Source organism: Notolepis coatsorum (genome assembly GCF_963971535.1).
Source record: "Notolepis coatsorum genome assembly, chromosome: 5".
Classification (NCBI taxonomy): domain Eukaryota; kingdom Metazoa; phylum Chordata; class Actinopteri; order Aulopiformes; family Paralepididae; genus Notolepis; species Notolepis coatsorum.
This window is the reverse complement of record NC_140169.1, coordinates 99,683,518-99,702,470: the sequence shown is the minus strand read 5'-3', so window position 1 is coordinate 99,702,470 and position 18,953 is coordinate 99,683,518. Positions and strand designations below refer to the sequence as shown.

The 18,953-nt window shown below is 42.2% G+C and overlaps 1 protein-coding gene across 1 annotated transcript in view; it reads left to right on the top strand.

The window, feature by feature from the left end:
• The first annotated feature begins 1,608 nt into the window (after positions 1 to 1,608).
• Positions 1,609 to 18,953, top strand: part of epb41l2 (erythrocyte membrane protein band 4.1 like 2) — a 160,007-nt gene continuing 142,662 nt past the window's right edge. Inside the window, exon 1 of the mRNA XM_084314197.1 lies at positions 1,609 to 1,711. The gene's annotated coding sequence lies outside the window, so the exon portion shown is untranslated. The remainder of the gene's footprint in view (positions 1,712 to 18,953) is intronic.

Sequence of the window (18,953 nt, the reverse complement as noted above, 5' to 3'; positions counted from 1 at the left end):
ACACACACACACACACACACACACACACACACACACACACACACACACATAGGGCACACGCTGATATATAGGTCAAAACAGATCCGATTACCCCAAGACTGGTCAAATAAATTGCTTACCTCAGATCAGATGTTCTCCAAAAAGATTATTCCAATTCCTGATCGCCATTCCAAATATCGATCGCGTTTATTGATTCAGCGTTGGATACTGTAAATATGTATTCCACGTTGTTTTGCGTCTCGGCGATCACTTGGATCCTTCAGTTGGCTTGACGGAAAAGTAAGATGAGGAAACTGCCCCCCCCCCCCCCCCCCCCCCCTTCATCAATCTAATCTAATGGGGTGCAGTTACACAGAGAGAGACGATAGGGGGCGGTATTTTCCCAATGGAGCTCAGAGAGAGTCTGCAACACTAGTGTGAGGCTCGATTGATGAAATATGAATTAAAATCGCTAATAAATAAAAATACGACAAACAAACGCTATATAGCGTTGCTGGCATTCAACTGGCTGCATGAACTAACACAAAACGCGTCCGTGGCACTCAAAGTGTAGTATATTCCACTATACAGTAGCTATATCCGTGGCGATCGGTTTAGTTCTTATTTATTTAGTTTGCAGTGTGTGTGTGTGTAATGCTCACAATGCCTCATTGAGTCAGGACTATAAATGCTAAACGTAATTGTTAATGATACAAATATTGTCGTATTTATTATCATTATAATTATTTAATTCCACGGATGTCTGTAGTATCTGCAATCCCCAATGACTTGTCTCTGTCCCAGAGAAAGCTGTTGAAAACACGGGAGCACACCGGTCTGTCCGACTTACGACTACCTTTTTGAGTTCGTAAATCCTACATAAATCCTACAAAAAGTTTACAATACGAAGCTGTTCAACAATGCTGAATAAGTACGTAAATCAAGTTACAAAGGAATTCCTTTGTAACTTTTACGTATGTCCGTTCGAGAATGAGGACCAATGTTTGGAAATTGGAGTGTAATTAGCGACTAAACACACAACATTGACATATTTTTATTATTATTTATTTCAGGAACCTTAAATGTACAGAAAATCTAAATCTATAACCTGTCACCTGTGTGACACAAAAATGGATGATGTTTTAGAGCTCCCCCTGAATGTCTCAAAGTAGGCTTTCAGGGGAGCCTGGAGCCCATGTCCTTTTCAGGGCTCCCCTTAGCTCCCCCGTAATTCGAACCCTGGACTCGGTTTTCAAATGAATGGAAGTGAATGAGGAGCCTGACACCTGGGAGGAATGGTGGCGTTGACAGTGGACGACAGTCGACAGGGACATCAGTGGTCACAGATGACTTTACATAGAGGTAAACTAAAACCTGACAAGTTCAACTAAAAGTGAAATATCCTTTTAAGGTATTTCCGACAATAATACGGGTTGACACTAGACGGCGCTCGTCTTCCACGCCACATGTATTTCAACCCTCAAACTGACAGCTCTGTCGACCAATCACATCCTACTATCCGAATACAGTAATACCCTAACAGCCAATGAGAGCCGTCGAACATAATTCTCACTGTACGAGGACGTTGCGTGGCTACATGATTGACAGTTTCGCTATCTTTGAGCCCCTCCTCCTAGTGGGAATTTAGTTGTGTTTTTATCAGGGAGAGAGAGGGAGAGAGAGAGAGAGAGACCACGTTTGAAAAGTTCATCTTTATTGGAGATTCCAGCAGGTAAAGACACTTTTAAATCATGTTTTATAAAAATCTTAAACCTAAATCCTTTTAAATCAGTGATTTCTAGGTCACTGTTTGCAGATGTTTTGCTGCAACGCTGTTTTTTTCCGGAACGTTTGCAGCAGAACTGCGTGTGTTTGTTATCAGTTTGTTTCCTAACTATGCTGTTGTAGCTTATATATATATAAATATATACACACTATCATTGTACATGATGGGTACTGCAGTGCAACTCTGTTTTATGGGGCAACGACCAAACCAGTTCCTATCTGGCGCATTGTGTCTGCCTTCCATGTTATTCTGTTCCAAGAAGCGACTCTTTTCACGTGGTCTTATATTCATATCTGTACATTTCTAGCATCGACGTGTTGCAAGATGTGAAATATAAACATCCTCTGGTCTATTTAATAGTAGAATAAACAGGCGGTGATTCAAAACGGCGACGAAAAGCGCGTTGTTGTTCCGCCCAGAGCGTCCTGTCCCACATGGAGGTCCTGCTGGAGGGTCTGCTTATCATAATATATATTATATATAGTTATATAAGCACTCTGGAAACACAAGACCATTCAATAACAACTCGTGTCGTGCAGATTATAACCGTGCTATTTTGAAAACGGTAGTAGCTAATGTTGATCCTAATGGATGTTATTATGGTTATGTGGGACCATGTATAGTGGGGAGCTATTTAACCGTTATGTGATGTTATTTCATGTTCTATCATAATGTTTTAGGAGCCTCAATGTTCCTTTTTATAGAAAAAGGACGATCACGATTTGATATTTTAAAACCATGTCGTCTTTTCCAGACTCTTGTTTTTATTAGTAGTCTAGATGTTGACATGACTTACACCTTCTGTCACCAGACCAGAGGGGTGTTGTTTGAAATGCTGTTATTTTGCCAGACAGTGTCAGTTATAATGCGATTGTGTGGGATGATATTTAATGTTTATCCCTGCAGTTCAAGTTGAACTGTTCAACACTGATGATGGTTGATGATTTTAAACATGTAGGTATTTAACTTTGAAAATGGAAGTGTGATTATGGCGTGGGGATGGCATTGATCTTACAAGGAAGAGATTGAATGACAAATGTTGCTGTGATGATATAATTTAAACCAGTTTTTCCAAGGTTGGTTGATACTAGAGTTGGGCTGATTTCTGCAGCCAGCCAGTGACAGCCAGCGGTTTGTAAACATGTCATTCTGATAGCAGGGGTGTTGTTTGCAGTCCCTTGTATGAAGAACAGGCTTTACCTGTACTGTACTGTACCCATTCTGCAATCTGTTAATAAACTTTTCAATCAATCAATCAAAACCTAATGTGAGCACACATGCTACAAAAACAGTAATCAGTCTCTTGTATGAAGGACAGGCTGTTTCCTAATGAGAGCGCACATGATACAGTACACAGTATATTGTATGAAGGACAGGCTGTTTCCTAATGTGAGCACACATGATACTGTAAACAAGTGAGCTGGTTTTGTGTTGTGTAGCATATGACTGGTGTATTATGTCTGTCTGCTTGGTTGGCCTGCATGTATTTTTTCTGTTTTCGTATTGTTCCTGTCTTTCTGTTTTTCTTTTTTTTCCCGGGCTGCGACTATTGGTTGCGGGCGCAATATAAATAAAATAAAGGCTGTCAAAGTTAACGCGTTAATATCGCGTTAACTCCCGATTCTATTAATGCCACTAATTTTTTTAACTCAAGATTAACTAAACATTTTTTTTTTTTTTTTTTTTTTTACTAGACTTCACTCAGGTGTATTATTGATGCTCTCATTGATACTATGTTTGTTTCTGAAGTGTGTGTGTGTGTGTGTGTGTGTGTGTGTGTGTGTGAGATATAGAGAGAGAGAGGGGGGTGAGAGAGATGAGGAAGGGGCAAGAGAGAAAGAGAGCTGGGAGAGTGTGTGTGTGAGGGAGAGAGGGGGGGGGGTGTGATTAATCAGCCCTTGTGTGTGTGAATGTAACAAGTTCCTAACGTTTTCTTTCCCCTATTATTTCATGCACACTTTATTCATTGTTTTAAATTATTATTTTCTTTTAAGTTATTTTGTGCATCACTCTGTTTTGAATTTGATGCAAATTTGCAATGCATGAGGGTCATCCTTTTGTGTTAAATGGCTGCATAAAGCAAGCATTTGTAGACTCGCATGTTGATAAGAGTATTAAAACTTGGAACTTGAAAAAGATCTGTGTAAGGTAAAAAAAATAAAAATGCGATTAATTTGCGATTAATCGCAAGTTAACTATGGACAATCATGCGATTAATCGAGTTAAATATTTTAATCGTTTGACAGCACTAAATTAAATGTATCGTATCATACAGTAAAATAGCTAATTTCCACTGACCAGTAGGGATGGCACAGTATGGGTAGGCTTGCCATACTGTACCTCGTCATTCTACCTGTATTCTACCTGTGTAGGTAGGAGGAGCTGAGACGATAGAGGGAGGGATTACTCTGCTTGCTGGTGTGCATTTCACATTTCACACAATCTTTAAATACTTGACCTGCCAGTGCCAACAGTTCACCTGCTTAGTTCATACAAATGTAATTATAAGTAAAAGATTTTCTGGGACTGTGTGATTGATTGGAAAACCGCCATGGCAACTTCAAGACATGGGCCTATGCCGCCTGTTGAGGCACGCAATCTATTCTAGTTTTCTCTAAAAACATACCACGTTCAGTCAAGAGACCCCTTTACCCTGAGATAGAAGCCTTTTTGAATTGTTTGTTCACAGACTTGTCATTTTCACGACCACACACTTCTACTCAACTTGGTGCGTACAAATATTACAGAGAGGGGGACAGAAAGAGAGACAGACAGACTGACAGGCCATACTTCCCCCCCCCTGGAAAATCAATCTAGAGGGCTGTCTAAAATATGTGTTCTTTTGTGGGGAATTCAAATATGGGCTTATTTTTCGGATAGGATAACTAACCTACAACATTTTGGATTGCAAAATGGCAAATTTTACCATTTTGAACCCCTTGGCCATACATGGGTTCCAACATGAATCTAAAGGAAATCCTATCATGCAAGGTGTCTAAATGATGCGTTTCTTAATGGGGAATTCGTTTTTAGGGCAGTGACCATGACCAATCTTTTCCTGCAAAGATAAAGGAAGAACACTAGTGTTGCTAGTGAGCCTGGCAGCAACTATCTGTTCCACTTTACACCAGAAAAAGCAACTAAAGAGGAGTCACGACGTGCAGAGCAGATGCTAAGGTCCTGTTTGCCTGGATGAAAGAGAGCGGTTCTGATAAGACCTTGTGGGCCATTGGAGGAGACTTTGGAGTGTCAACACTGGAGTGAAGGCAGGTGTAATGCTGGAGCTGCACCTGGGAGAAAGATATATATATATATATATATATATATATATATATATGTATGTGTGGGCCATTAGGACAGCTCCTTGATTCTGTTACAGACTTGGAGATCAATCTTAACTTCACAAGGATCTTTTGTTGGCCCGCCACTGATCAAGCTGCCTGAGAAGATCATTCAAGATCTCTCAACTGATCAACACTATGGCTATAAGCCGGTCTGTGCAATCAGGGATGGAGTGCTATCTGCAAGGCTGGCTCTGCTGGAGATTGGACCGGTAAACCACAGCCACTGGCTCACCACAGCAAACAGACTCCTCATTGGAGTGTATTATCCATGTTGGTTCAATGTGAAGTTCAAACACTCCTGGATGGAATGGCCTATGGCACATCCTTTTTCAGGATGTGACAGGAGCTGCTGGATGTTGTGATGCCAACTGTGAGAAGATCTGCTTGGTATGCCCACAGTGAAGCCATCCTCCAACACTGCTGTGCTCTGAGGATCAGACAGAGAGGGTTGAGGGAGTGGAGAGAATCCTGGCCACCAGGGGAGTGGGGGATCCAGACACTGAGCTGGGATACTCCTCTGTCAGGATCAGAAGAACACCTCACATCAATAGTGACACTTCCAGCATTGGTGGCTTGATCAGCTGGTCAGAAGGTGTGTCAGAACTCAGAACCACCTCTCACCTGCTCCCTAAGCACCTCAGAGGTGGAGAACATCATCAACACCCCCATAGAGGTTCTCGGCTAGCCTTGCCACACACAAAGCATCGAGAGTAGGGCTGGGCGATATGGCCTAAATATGATATCATGATATTTTCTGACCTCGGCGATACACATCACAATGTTTTTCTTTTTTCCCCCAAATAATTCATTATGAGGCTTACCAAGACAGTATTTGAGTTTGCAAGCTAACATTAAAGACAAAATAAAATACCCATGCATTTAGCATTTTTATATTATATATTAGATTTAGATTATTGGATTATTAGATTATATATTGCATATATTTAGCAATGATATATATGATTTAGATATGAAATATGATTAATTGAAAATGGGGGACCCTGATGTAAACAAGATGAAAGTTTTTCTCTGGTCTGCATCCCCTTAACAAATTGTATGTATTGAGCTATACTGTACCCATTCTGCAATATGTTAATAAAGTTTTAAATCAATCAATCAATAAATAGCATTTTAGCATTTTTATGAAACTACTGTATATTTGTATGTCTCTAAATGTTTTGATTACTTGAAAATGGAGGACCCTTATGTAAAAAAGCCGAAAGTCTTTTTCTGGTCTTCATCCTCCAGTCCACTGTTGTTGTATTGAGCTGTACTGTATTGTACCCATTCTGCAATAAAGTTTTCATTCATTCAATCATTCAGCCGGCAACAGAATAATTTTGATTGACAGTCGAGTCTGCCAATTACGTCACACCGCTTGCACCCGCCCTGCTGTTCTTAGCACCAATCGGCAAGCGCTATTCGTTTTTTACTTTCCAGAATGTCCTCCATTGATTTTGACGAGAGCTCAACCACAACAACAACAGCTCCCCGCGGCCGACGAGTTAGATTACCAGCGCACCACAGCATGACTAAACGAGGCATAATGATTTTACTGCAACGAATGTTATAATAAAAGCCTTTCCATACATCTGTCTGATTGAAAACTTTATTAACAGACCGCAGAATGGGCACAAACAACTCTGCACGGGCTGAGATATGAACGAGTAATGCTTGCTATCTATGTCGTCCTCGGACGTTGCTATGTTCGGGTAAATACGCTGATGTTATTGAACATGTAACTATATAACGTTAATGCCACAAAACGAATGCCTTTGTTAATCATAAGTAGTAACTTTGATGCAGTAGTGTGTGTGTGGGGGCGGAGTTGTTTGAACGTGTGGACCAGATTGACGCAACACAATCCTCTTGGGCAAAACATCACGATATCCACGATACGTTAAAAAAGTGTATCGTTAATGAACTGTACCCGATATTTATATAATATCGTCATATCGCCCAGCCCTAATCGAGAGGGTTGGGTCAAAAAAGGGAGGCATCTGCTAAGTACTTTTCACAAGAAAAAGAAAAAAGGGATGGAGCGGGACCAGGGCTCAGGAGGCCAGCAGGAGGGATGGAGCGGGACCAGGGCTCAGGAGGCCAGCAGGAGGGATGGAGCGGGACCAGGGCTCAGGAGGCCAGCAGGAGGGATGGAGCGGGACCAGGGCTCTGGAGGCCAGCAGGAGGGATGGAGCGGGACCAGGGCTCAGGAGGCCAGCAGGAGGGATGGAGCGGGACCAGGGCTCAGGAGGCCAGCAGGAGGCTGATGTCCAAGAATGAATCCAAGCAGGACTTGTGCAACCTGGTAATGTTCAAGAAGATTGATGGAGCGGAGCCCCATTTAGTCCAGAACTTAATAACTGTCTGTGGTTGAGGAGAGAACAGCAGATAGGATAAAGGTTATGATCAGAATAAGGGTGACGCGTATTAAAGCGTAAAGGATTAGTTCTGATCTTTGGAACTTTTTTTTCATTGCGACTCTTCCCGAGTCCTGACACTCCATGTCGAAGTGTCCTTGAGCAAGACACTTAACCCCTAACTGCTCCCGATGAGCAGGTTGGCACCTTGCGATGTCTGTGTGTGTGAATGTGTGAGTGAAAGCGTGAATGTTATGTGAGGCATAGGTGCTTTGGATAAAAGTGCTATATAAATGTAGTCCATTTACCAATATAAATGGTAAATAAAACAAGACCCAGGAGGATGGATAACCCATCTTGTAATTGGTGGGGACTCTTAATGGGCATTCCCTGTTTTTGCATATTGAAGTCTCTCACATAAACGGCTCTGAAACCAACTGCAAGCATTTGCATGAAACCCAACACTGCATAGTCTTTGTAAAAGAAGAGAATGGTCTACACATCTAGGCAGCACAATGTTATCTTTTGTCTAGGGCGGATACTATATCATTCATGATCAAAAGGTAGTGTCTGGGACTTGGTCGATAATTATTTAGGTCACTTCTATCTCCACCTTTAGGAAAACTGAGAGGCATGACTCGCACTATGTACAATGCGGGGCCCTGTATAATTATGATCAAAGACATTTAGCATTATTATAATAATAATTATTACAATTTCCTACCTCTGCTGCTAGGTGCATATAGGAGACACACCTCTGCTGCTAAGATAAGATGCACTAGATACAATACAAATACAGTATAATAAAAAAAAAAATACAAGATCAAGATGCATATATACAAGATTCTAGGTGCATATAGGAGACACACCTGGTGCTAGGTAGGTGCATATAGGAGACACACCTGGTGCTAGGTAGGTGCATATAGGAGACACACCTGGTGCTAGGTAGGTGCATATAGGAGACTCATCTGCTGCTAGGTAGGTGCATATATGAGACGCATCTGCTGCTAGGTAGGTGCATATAGGAGACACATCTGGTGCTAGGTAGGTACATATAGGAGAGACACCTGGTGCTAGGTAGGTGCATATAGGAGAGACACCTGGTGCTAGGTAGGTGCATATAGGAGACACACCTGGTGCTAGGTAGGTACATATAGGAGAGACACCTGGTGCTAGGTAGGTACATATAGGAGACACACCTGGTGCTAGGTAGGTGCATATAGGAGACACACCTGGTGCTAGGTAGGTACATATAGGAGAGACACCTGGTGCTAGGTAGGTACATATAGGAGACACACCTGGTGCTAGGTAGGTACATATAGGAGACACACCTGGTGCTAGGTAGGTACATATAGGAGACACACCTGGTGCTAGGTAGGTGCATATAGGAGACACACCTGGTGCTAGGTAGGTGCATATAGGAGAGACACACCTGGTGCTAGGTAGGTGCATATAGGAGAGACACACCTGGTGCTAGGTAGGTGCATATAGGAGACACACCTGGTGCTAGGTAGGTACATATAGGAGACACATCTGGTGCTAGGTAGGTGCATATAGGAGACACATCTGGTGCTAGGTAGGTGCATATAGGAGACACACCTGGTGCTAGGTAGGTGCATATAGGAGACACACCTGGTGCTAGGTAGGTACATATAGGAGACACACCTGGTGCTAGGTAGGTACATATAGGAGACACACCTGGTGCTAGGTAGGTGCATATAGGAGAGACGCCTGGTGCTAGGTAGGTGCATATAGGAGAGACGCCTGGTGCTAGGTAGGTGCATATAGGAGACACACCTGGTGCTAGGTAGGTGCATATAGGAGACACACCTGGTGCTAGGTAGGTGCATATCAGGGTTAGAAATTAACTTTTTTTTTCAAGGGCTTTTTTTGCCCCCCTTAATTGATTTTAGGGGGCTTTTTTTGGACGGTTTGGTTCGTATCACGATTTTGGGGTCACGGTTTTCAGTTCGATATACGTAAATTTTTATTAAAAAAAAATGTAACACTCAAATCTAAACATGCTTCTCATTTATTAAAAATAAAATAAAAGGTTTACAGTGTTTACAGCCTTAAATAATGTTTGGCACACAAAGACCGAACTGACTGAAAAATATAGGCTACATTTGTCAAAGTATTAACTTAGTGCAAACAAACAATATGCTCAGCCAGCACTAGACTTTCCTTTCTTTAATATAAACACACAAAAACAATGTCAACCATGTTTAAATTCCCTGATTGTCAGTTCTTAATGGAAAGATTCGTTTTCTGCTTGAAATTATTATGTTTCTGTCTACATTTATTTAGACTAACATTATTTAAATATTGAGTGCAACTGTGGTGGATTACGTAATTCGGTGAGTTGGAACTATCTATGGGTTGGCGCAGGTCCCCACGGACATTTTAGCGTGTGGCACCTTCAGCTCCGGTAACGTTAGGAGGAGTTCATAACATCAACATGCAGTGGGACAGCGGTAATAGTCCCGGTTGGAGTTAGTAAAACACAGTTGTATGTTAGCCTTCTTGGATGTTGAATAAACGCCTATCATTGTCTTTAAACACCCCGCCTCTCAGACTCCCATTTCCTCCTCTGCTACAGTAGCTAGTAGTAGCTACGGTGACATTTCATTGACTGTACAGTATTAGCTTGCGGGCTGCGTCGGGCTACCATAGTTAAAACGTGCGTTGTTTTGTACAAACTGCTAACGCTATGGCAAGATGTGTGTATGCCTATGTAATGTTAATGGCTATGTTTTTAAAGTCGTAATGAAGATTGATTTATATTGTGCGTGTCATTTTTACACAAACTGACTAGCACCTGGCTGCAGCTGGACCCTATTGGGCTGCAGTGCTGCTGCTGCCTGCAGCCAGTGCAGAACACCGGCTCCGCCAAATGAATTTTTTTATTTGCGCGTCATCTGAACCGTACGATACACAGACGCTCCATTACCGGATAAATATATATAATTAGTAAACTGTCGGGGGCATTAAGTGCCCCCCTTAACTGATTTTCGAGGGCATTTTGTCCATTTTCAAGGGCATTATGCCCCAAGCCCCTGTTAATTTCGAACCCTGGTGCATATAGGAGACACACCTGGTGCTAGGTAGGTGCATATAGGAGACACACCTGGTGCTAGGTAGGTGCATATAGGAGACACACCTGGTGCTAGGTAGGTGCATATAGGACTCTTATAGGAGACACATCTGGTGCTAGGTAGGTGCATATAGGAGACACACCTGGTGCTAGGTAGGTGCATATAGGAGAGACACCTGGTGCTAGGTAGGTACATATAGGAGACACATCTGGTGCTAGGTAGGTGCATATAGGAGACACACCTGGTGCTAGGTAGGTGCATATAGGAGAGACACACCTGGTGCTAGGTAGGTGCATATAGGAGACACACCTGGTGCTAGGTAGGTGCATATAGGAGACACACCTGGTGCTAGGTAGGTACATATAGGAGACACACCTGGTGCTAGGTAGGTGCATATAGGAGACACACCTGGTGCTAGGGCCTAACAAAAATAATAGTTGGTTTCAGGTTGCCGACCGACCCTGCCGATTTAGGTGCGACCCAATATATTCTATGAGTTTTTTAAAAAAAAAATGAAAAATTCGATTTTTTTTTTTTTTTTTTTTTTTTTTATAATAAAGTTTCATAGAAATCTTAGTCAAACATTTAGTATTATGGATATTAAACATTCTGGCAGAGTACATGCATCCATGTTGTTGTGAACATTTTAATTAAATAAAGAAATTCCCTATCCATAGTCGCCATGGGAAAGAATAAAATAAAAAAATAAAATAAAATAAATTCCCTACCTACCCATGGCCAAACTGACAACCAACCTGAAACCAACTATTAATTTTGTTAGGCCTAGGTAGATGCATATAGGAGACACACCTGGTGCTAGGTAGGTACATATAGGAGACACACCTGGTGCTAGGTAGGTGCATATAGGAGAGACACACCTGGTGCTAGGTAGGTGCATATAGGAGAGACACACCTGGTGCTAGGTAGGTACATATAGGAGACACACCTGGTGCTAGGTAGGTACATATAGGAGACACACCTGGTGCTAGGTAGGTGCATATAGGAGAGACACACCTGGTGCTAGGTAGGTACATATAGGAGACACACCTGGTGCTAGGTAGGTACATATAGGAGACACACCTGGTGCTAGGTAGGTGCATATAGGAGAGACACACCTGGTGCTAGGTAGGTACATATAGGAGACACACCTGGTGCTAGGTAGGTACATATAGGAGACACACCTGGTGCTAGGTAGGTGCATATAGGAGAGACACACCTGGTGCTAGGTAGGTGCATATAGGAGAGACACACCTGGTGCTAGGTAGATGCATATAGGAGACACACCTGGTGCTAGGTAGGTGCATATAGGAGACACACCTGGTGCTAGGTAGGTGCATATAGGAGAGACACACCTGGTGCTAGGTAGGTGCATATAGGAGACACACCTGGTGCTAGGTAGGTGCATATAGGAGAGACACACCTGGTGCTAGGTAGGTACATATAGGAGACACACCTGGTGCTAGGTAGATGCATATAGGAGACACACCTGGTGCTAGGTAGGTGCATATAGGAGACACACCTGGTGCTAGGTAGGTACATATAGGAGAGACACACCTGGTGCTAGGTAGGTGCATATAGGAGACACACCTGGTGCTAGGTAGGTGCATATAGGAGAGACACACCTGGTGCTAGGTAGATGCATATAGGAGACACACCTGGTGCTAGGTAGGTGCATATAGGAGACACACCTGGTGCTAGGTAGGTGCATATAGGAGAGACACACCTGGTGCTAGGTAGGTGCATATAGGAGTGTGGTATAATATATAATGTTCTCATGTAAATATAGTCCCCTCCCCTATATCCCCTTACCTGTGCCCCCCCCCTCTCTGTGAAATAAGACACTCCCCTCCCCTGTGTCCCCATTACCTGTACCCCCCCCCCCCCCCATCTGACCTATCAAATGGGACCACACCCCCTCCTGTTAACTATATAGATCTCCTCTTGAGATCGATCCAGGCTTCTTACCTGGGTAATTTCAGCTGATCACCTGGGGCGAGAGCCTCAGCCATTCTCTCTATGTATTCTATCTGTTTGGTTAATAAACCTTGTTATTATCCAAGCCTCGGTTGACTGAGACATTCTTCATCAGGATATCCACAAATATCCCACAATTGGCGTCTACGAACTTGTGACGGACTTTTTGCGTCCTCCCGGCGTGCTGTATCATTCAACTATACAGAGAAAAGTGAGTATAATAGGATGGTCGACAAAATGTATGGAAAGGAATTGAAACCTTCCCGCTTTTCTCTGTGCCAGGTGAATATTACAGAATGTTGTCAAATATTGAGATCATGGCTGAGTAGGAATAATGTGCATTAATATATCTGATCTGTATTGAGAATCGTTACCAGGGCGCGCGTGCACCTGGGTCCTTTATCAGGCGGTTCTGAGAGGATGGGTTATAGTGCTATTCCCAAAAGTTTAGGCACACAGGTTGAAGTGCTATTCCAGGTCGAGTCGGAGCCGACCAAAAGTTAAGGCACACAATACAGGTTGTTGGATTCCTACCCCAAGTCTAATTCAGACTAAAAAATAGGCAACAAGGCAAGAAACGTGGGCTTATTAGATGTGATATCCTTGAAAACGCTACTCTGTTAAAAAACGTTCTGTGATTCCTTTGCAAAGAGGCGGGAAGTAGGACCGAGAAGCTGATAGAATCATAATTAGAAATTACCAGAGTAGCGTCATAATATTCATTGTTTCAACCTCAAACTAAGCTCACAATCTTTTCCATTCCTGAAAACGATGTATTTTGGATTAAATTAACCAATTGATCAATACAGATAGCGGGAAGATGATCACGCGATGTCCTAGTTAGTACATGATTACGCGATGTCCCGGGAGTACGTAAATGTACATTAAAAGGGACATCAGTCGCGGAAAGTACATTAAACAGGACATTAGTCGCGAGTAAAAGAGACCGAGAGTATGATTAAAAGGTATATATAATCTAATATATCGCTGGTAAATTTCGAAGTCAGGTTCGGTCGTTATGATTTTAATAACGATGTGTAGTTATATATCAAGGGTATAAATGCCTTGTCGCAACAGATGTTGGACGACTAAACGTACAGCGATCCAATACAGTCAGATATACACACACGTTAACTTATATGTATTAATGTTTGTTTGTCTGTTTTAAGTCTCGTTTGTATGTGCACAAGTATTATAGGACCCGTCGCGTTGCTTTATTGAGTCAAGAACCGGCTACGGATAGCGCGACGAGCATTGAGAGACGAGTTACCGATATACAAAGAATAACATTGAAGTGCAGTTCACGGGAACAAACTAGGATAGTAATTTCCGGATTCCGCAGAACACCGGCCCACGGGAACGGCCATTTGGGGAAGTATAGTTTTATCGTTTCAGTTTGTTTACGTTTCACATATGCACAGGCGCGTTCATTCGGTAACAAAACGCTGGTATAGGAATTCCAGGCTATTGAGAGCTCGTGGAAAAATACTGTATGAATTGCAAAGCGTTATTTCCGAGACGAATGAGAACACACGAACGTCGCATGGAGCAATGACGTGACGCTATGCGCGCCGTGAAGTTATTATTTTATATTAAACTATCCATAAGCGAACGTAAAGTGTAATGTACCCAAGGCCAAGGGTGCGTGAAATCCACGTGTAGTATATGTTTTATTTGTATATGTATGTGCGCGCTGCTATTGGAAAATGTTGAGTTGAGGTGGCGAGATGCGGGTTGCTGACGACACGTAACGGATCCAACCCAACACAACAGCTGTCCCCGGTGAGTATGAAAATCATAAATATAGATGCATTGATTGATTGAAAACTTTATTAACAGATTGCAGAATGGGTACAATACAGCACAGCTCAATACACAATTGTTAAGGGGATGCAGACCAGAGAGAGACTTTAGTCTTGTTTACATCAGGGTCCCCCATTTTCAATACCAGATTTGTTTACATCAGGGTCCCCCATTTTCAATTTATCAGAACATATTATGACATACATGACATACAGATAGTCAGTACTGCTACATCTGTACATTTATGACATACCAGATTTGCAAATTCAGTACTGTTTGTGATACAAAAGGAGTCAAGAAAAGGGAGTCATTTGACGTAGAAACTGTACATATACACAACTATCAGTTACAGCAAATTACAACTATCTCAGATCACTTGAGTGTTTATGTTGCTTTAATTTACACATTATAAGTCACATAAAGCTAATTACAATGTCTGTTTCAGAATTATAATACATCTGTGGGCGTATCGGCCATACTGACCAAAACGGAGAGTTAAACAAACACTCCCGGTTTCCAGTATATGGCAGTACAGGAATTGTCCACATAAACAGCGTTAGATTAGACTTTATAAGCTTTCAATGTTGAAAAAACTTGGGCACAAACAACATAGATCATGTTTAAAAGTAAGATGTTTAGGTTATATTCACTTGAGTTAATGTGTTTATCTAAAGAACCAATGAAAGATAACTAGCCCTTTCCGATTCACCCAGGTCTTAGAAAAGAGTGGAAAATTAACATGTGTTTGTATTTACAGATCTGGCTCTGAGGCGAGATGCAAAACAGTGAATGACTACACCCAAATTGTATCACAAAAGACAGAAAATCCAACAAATTGCATGTCAACCGAGAGACAGTGCAGAGCTGAGAGACAATCGATTGACCATTTGGAACAAATCTGCATCCAAATACCCACATGTAAATTTCTTCAGAGTGGGCACTTGGGAGACAAAACAATGCAAATGCCTAGAGAGGACTCTGACCACACCTAGAGACGACGATAGCAGACACCATTGGATGGGCACTTGAAACCCACAGGGTATGCCTACACTCTGACCACAGACTTGGTGGACCAACAGAGAACCACTTAGTTAAACATGAAATCAGACACAAATGATGATGTTGCAGTCATGAAAGTCTACCTAATTCCCATACTAACAATAACTAACCAGTTGTTTTCATCATCTCTTTTCAAGAGGCACACAAATTAGAGATATGAATTCTGAATAAAACCAAACAAAGTAGAAGTGCCTGAGATGAAAGATCAATGATGAAAACAATTTAACATACTATCCCCCTCCTTCTATTCTCTGCTTAACCACTAACTCCTTGCAAATTTCAAGTACTTTCCACGACTGCAAAATTATCAACCACCAAAATTGAAACACAATTATCTAAATGTACAAGATATCAACAACATTGATCAGTTAGCTGACACTTTTATCCAAAGCGACTCACAGGTTCTGTACGACAGGACATCAGGCAGGGCACACCTCTATCAGCTGAGTAACAATGGTCATCAAAGTGTTGAGTGCTACAGTGTAGGTTAGTTTATTAGGACAAATGCATGACAGTAAGGTTAGTTAGGGTTAGATGACAAAACTAACTGGCTACCTAGAATTTATGTTTTTTCCCCATGCTATGCTATGATGAGCCACACTGAGATGTGAAGAACAACCGAGAAGTCATGGCGAGGTAAGTATCTTGAAGAAGCACACCATCGTACGCATCCTGAGGTAAGATCAACTTCAATTTAACACCACAGACTATTTTATCTGATTCAAGACTTTGGCCATTCATTTACTAATTTTATTTAAAGCCTAATGATAAGATTGTAGTGAATGTGACCTTCTTGACACAAGGAATCACTGCTAATGCAATTGGCTTGCATTTCCTATTTTCAATTAAGTGATTTTATTTACAATAAATTGAATTAACCCTAAATGATTTTCCTCTTTAGCAGAAAGGCGTTGAATCATTTATGTGAGGAGTTTTCTAAGGCAGTGTTTATCACCCTCAGATCACGAATTGGTGAGAGGACAGGACGAGTGAGACGACGCGTGACCCGAACGTATTGCGCAGCCTCTCCTCCGCAGACAAGGCTGCCAGCAGCGAGACCTGGATGGCGACAATCCCAGGAGAAGCCCAAGAAATGACACTAGGATTAGTCTGGCGCTTCAAAACAGACTCGCTCCACTATAGACACAAACCCTTGGCTCCAGAGCAAGGAAGGTCGGCGGCGATACCGACCACCAGACGGAGTGTGTACAGAACACTCGCCAGACAATATGACCCGTTGGGATGTATTCTACCTTACACCACCAGGGCAAAGATGATTATACGAGCACTATGGGACAAGGACCAGGGCTGGGACGACCCAATACCCGCACACCTTGCCTCAACATGGAGAGAGTGGGAGACGGAACTCCGCTCACTCCCAGGTGTCAATATACGCCGCAGCTACTTCCCATCCACAGTGAGGCCAGAGACATGCGAGATTGAGCTACACGTCTTCAGCGACGCCTCCGAAGTAGCCTACGGATCGGTTGCCTATTTGCGTGCCCAAGAGATGGGAGGAGAGATACACACTGCTTTCATACTGGCCCGCTCAAGAATAGCCCCACGTAAGCAACAATCTATCCCACGTCTAGAGCTCTGCGCAGCCCTCGCAGGAGCGCATCTAGCCACGTTAATCCAACGTGAACTCACCATTCCGGTGCATAGAACAATCTTGTGGTCAGATTCCACGACAGTACTCACATGGATTAAGTCTGATTCATGCAGATACAAAGTCTTCGTGGGAGTCAGAGTCACCGAGATTCAAGAATTAACAGAAGAAGCAAGCTGGAGGTATGTGGATACCAAACACAACCCAGCTGACGTCATCACCCGGGGAATGTCCCTGGATGACCAAACCCATCACCTGCAGATGGGAACCAAAGCCCCGACCATCAAGGTGGATTCCCATGACAAGATTGTCATCCGTGTGAGAGAGAGCGTCCTACTGACTAGCCACTACACCGGCGGGCCCTCGCCCTCCATCAAGTGGTACCACAATGACGAGGAGAGGACAGCGAAACCAGCACAACACATTCAAAAACGCCCTGACCACCATGTCTCTGGGCCTGATGGGAGCCAAGCGTGAGCACAGTGGCGGATGTGTGGTGGTGATGGAGAGCAGCGCAGACAAGTGACCCTTGACAGGGAATGGACGGCGACCAGTGAATATTCCCGACTGCATCGTCAAGAAGAGACACATAGCAAATGAGACTGTCTTACTGCCACACGACAGGCTCACAGAAACATCAACTGAATGTACGATACGTTCAACACACAGCAGGTCACACAGAAGGACACATCCCCGACCGAGAACAGATGATCAACACTTCACAGCAACTGTCAGATTCACAAACAAGAACTGTAATTTTATAATGACAATGAGAAATGATCACAGAGTCACATTGCAAAATGGTATTGTTAAACAGGGCAGAACCAGTTGGATTGTTCCAAGACACCAAGTTTGTTTTGACCACAGAACAATGCATAACGATTATCATAATCACCTTTTATATTAACCACTAGGTTAACGGTTTTCAATTTTATTTTGACACATTAGCCACTAAGGTAATGTCTATTGTATATATTTATTTAATTTTTATGTGTTACTGTTAGGCCCTGCCACACGACCGACAGAGAACACCTTGTCAACAACGACGCAACATCATTCAGATTAATACCTTCACAAGCAGGAAACTTTTCACACAATTGTATGTATCTGCAAAACGATGAACTAGGGATGTGATGAAAAAAAAATCAATGAGAAAGCATTAACAATGGTTAGTAATAATGAGCTAAAATGTATTGCTGAAGGAAGAAGTGACCACATGATCACATTACATCACATTAGAATTACTTAGGTTACAAAATTGTATTGTCAGACAAGAAAGAATCAGTTGTTTTATTCTCTCATAGAAGAGGACATGCAACGTTGTTTTGCACCTGTATGGTGAACCATTGATAGTATATGCACTAGAATTACATACAGAAGCGATGCATAAGACGTTTTATCTCCTCATTTATAGAGAAGAAATGGAGAAAATTGCCTGATTCTAAGTAAAGACCAACAAAGCTGAGGCAATCACAGATGAAAGTGACACTCAAACTCAGATTAAATACAACTGGATCTAAGTAATTTCATCAAGAATCATCACAAAATGTGCAAAAATATATATATATATTTGTGAACAGTTTCCCAGAAGCAATCATGTTAGTTTTATTAACCACCAGGTTAACGGTTGTTAAAATGTTTTTGTACACATTAGCCTTATGTGTAAATCCGATTCCTAATAATTATGAACACAATTTTGTTTTTTCACCCTGTGCACTCTGACCACACAGACAGTGCATGTATTTAATTGGTTTATTACGATGCCTGTATGCACAAACGATCACATTAGCTCCCCAGAGTCACGACATGAACGACTGAAGGTATGCCAAGATATTTGCACAGCGATAGCTTCTAATGATTATGTTAATTGTTGTTTGATATCAGAGATGAGGACCACTCATTGATATAGGTATTTTGAGCGATTAATAAAAGAAAAGGGTGATATCT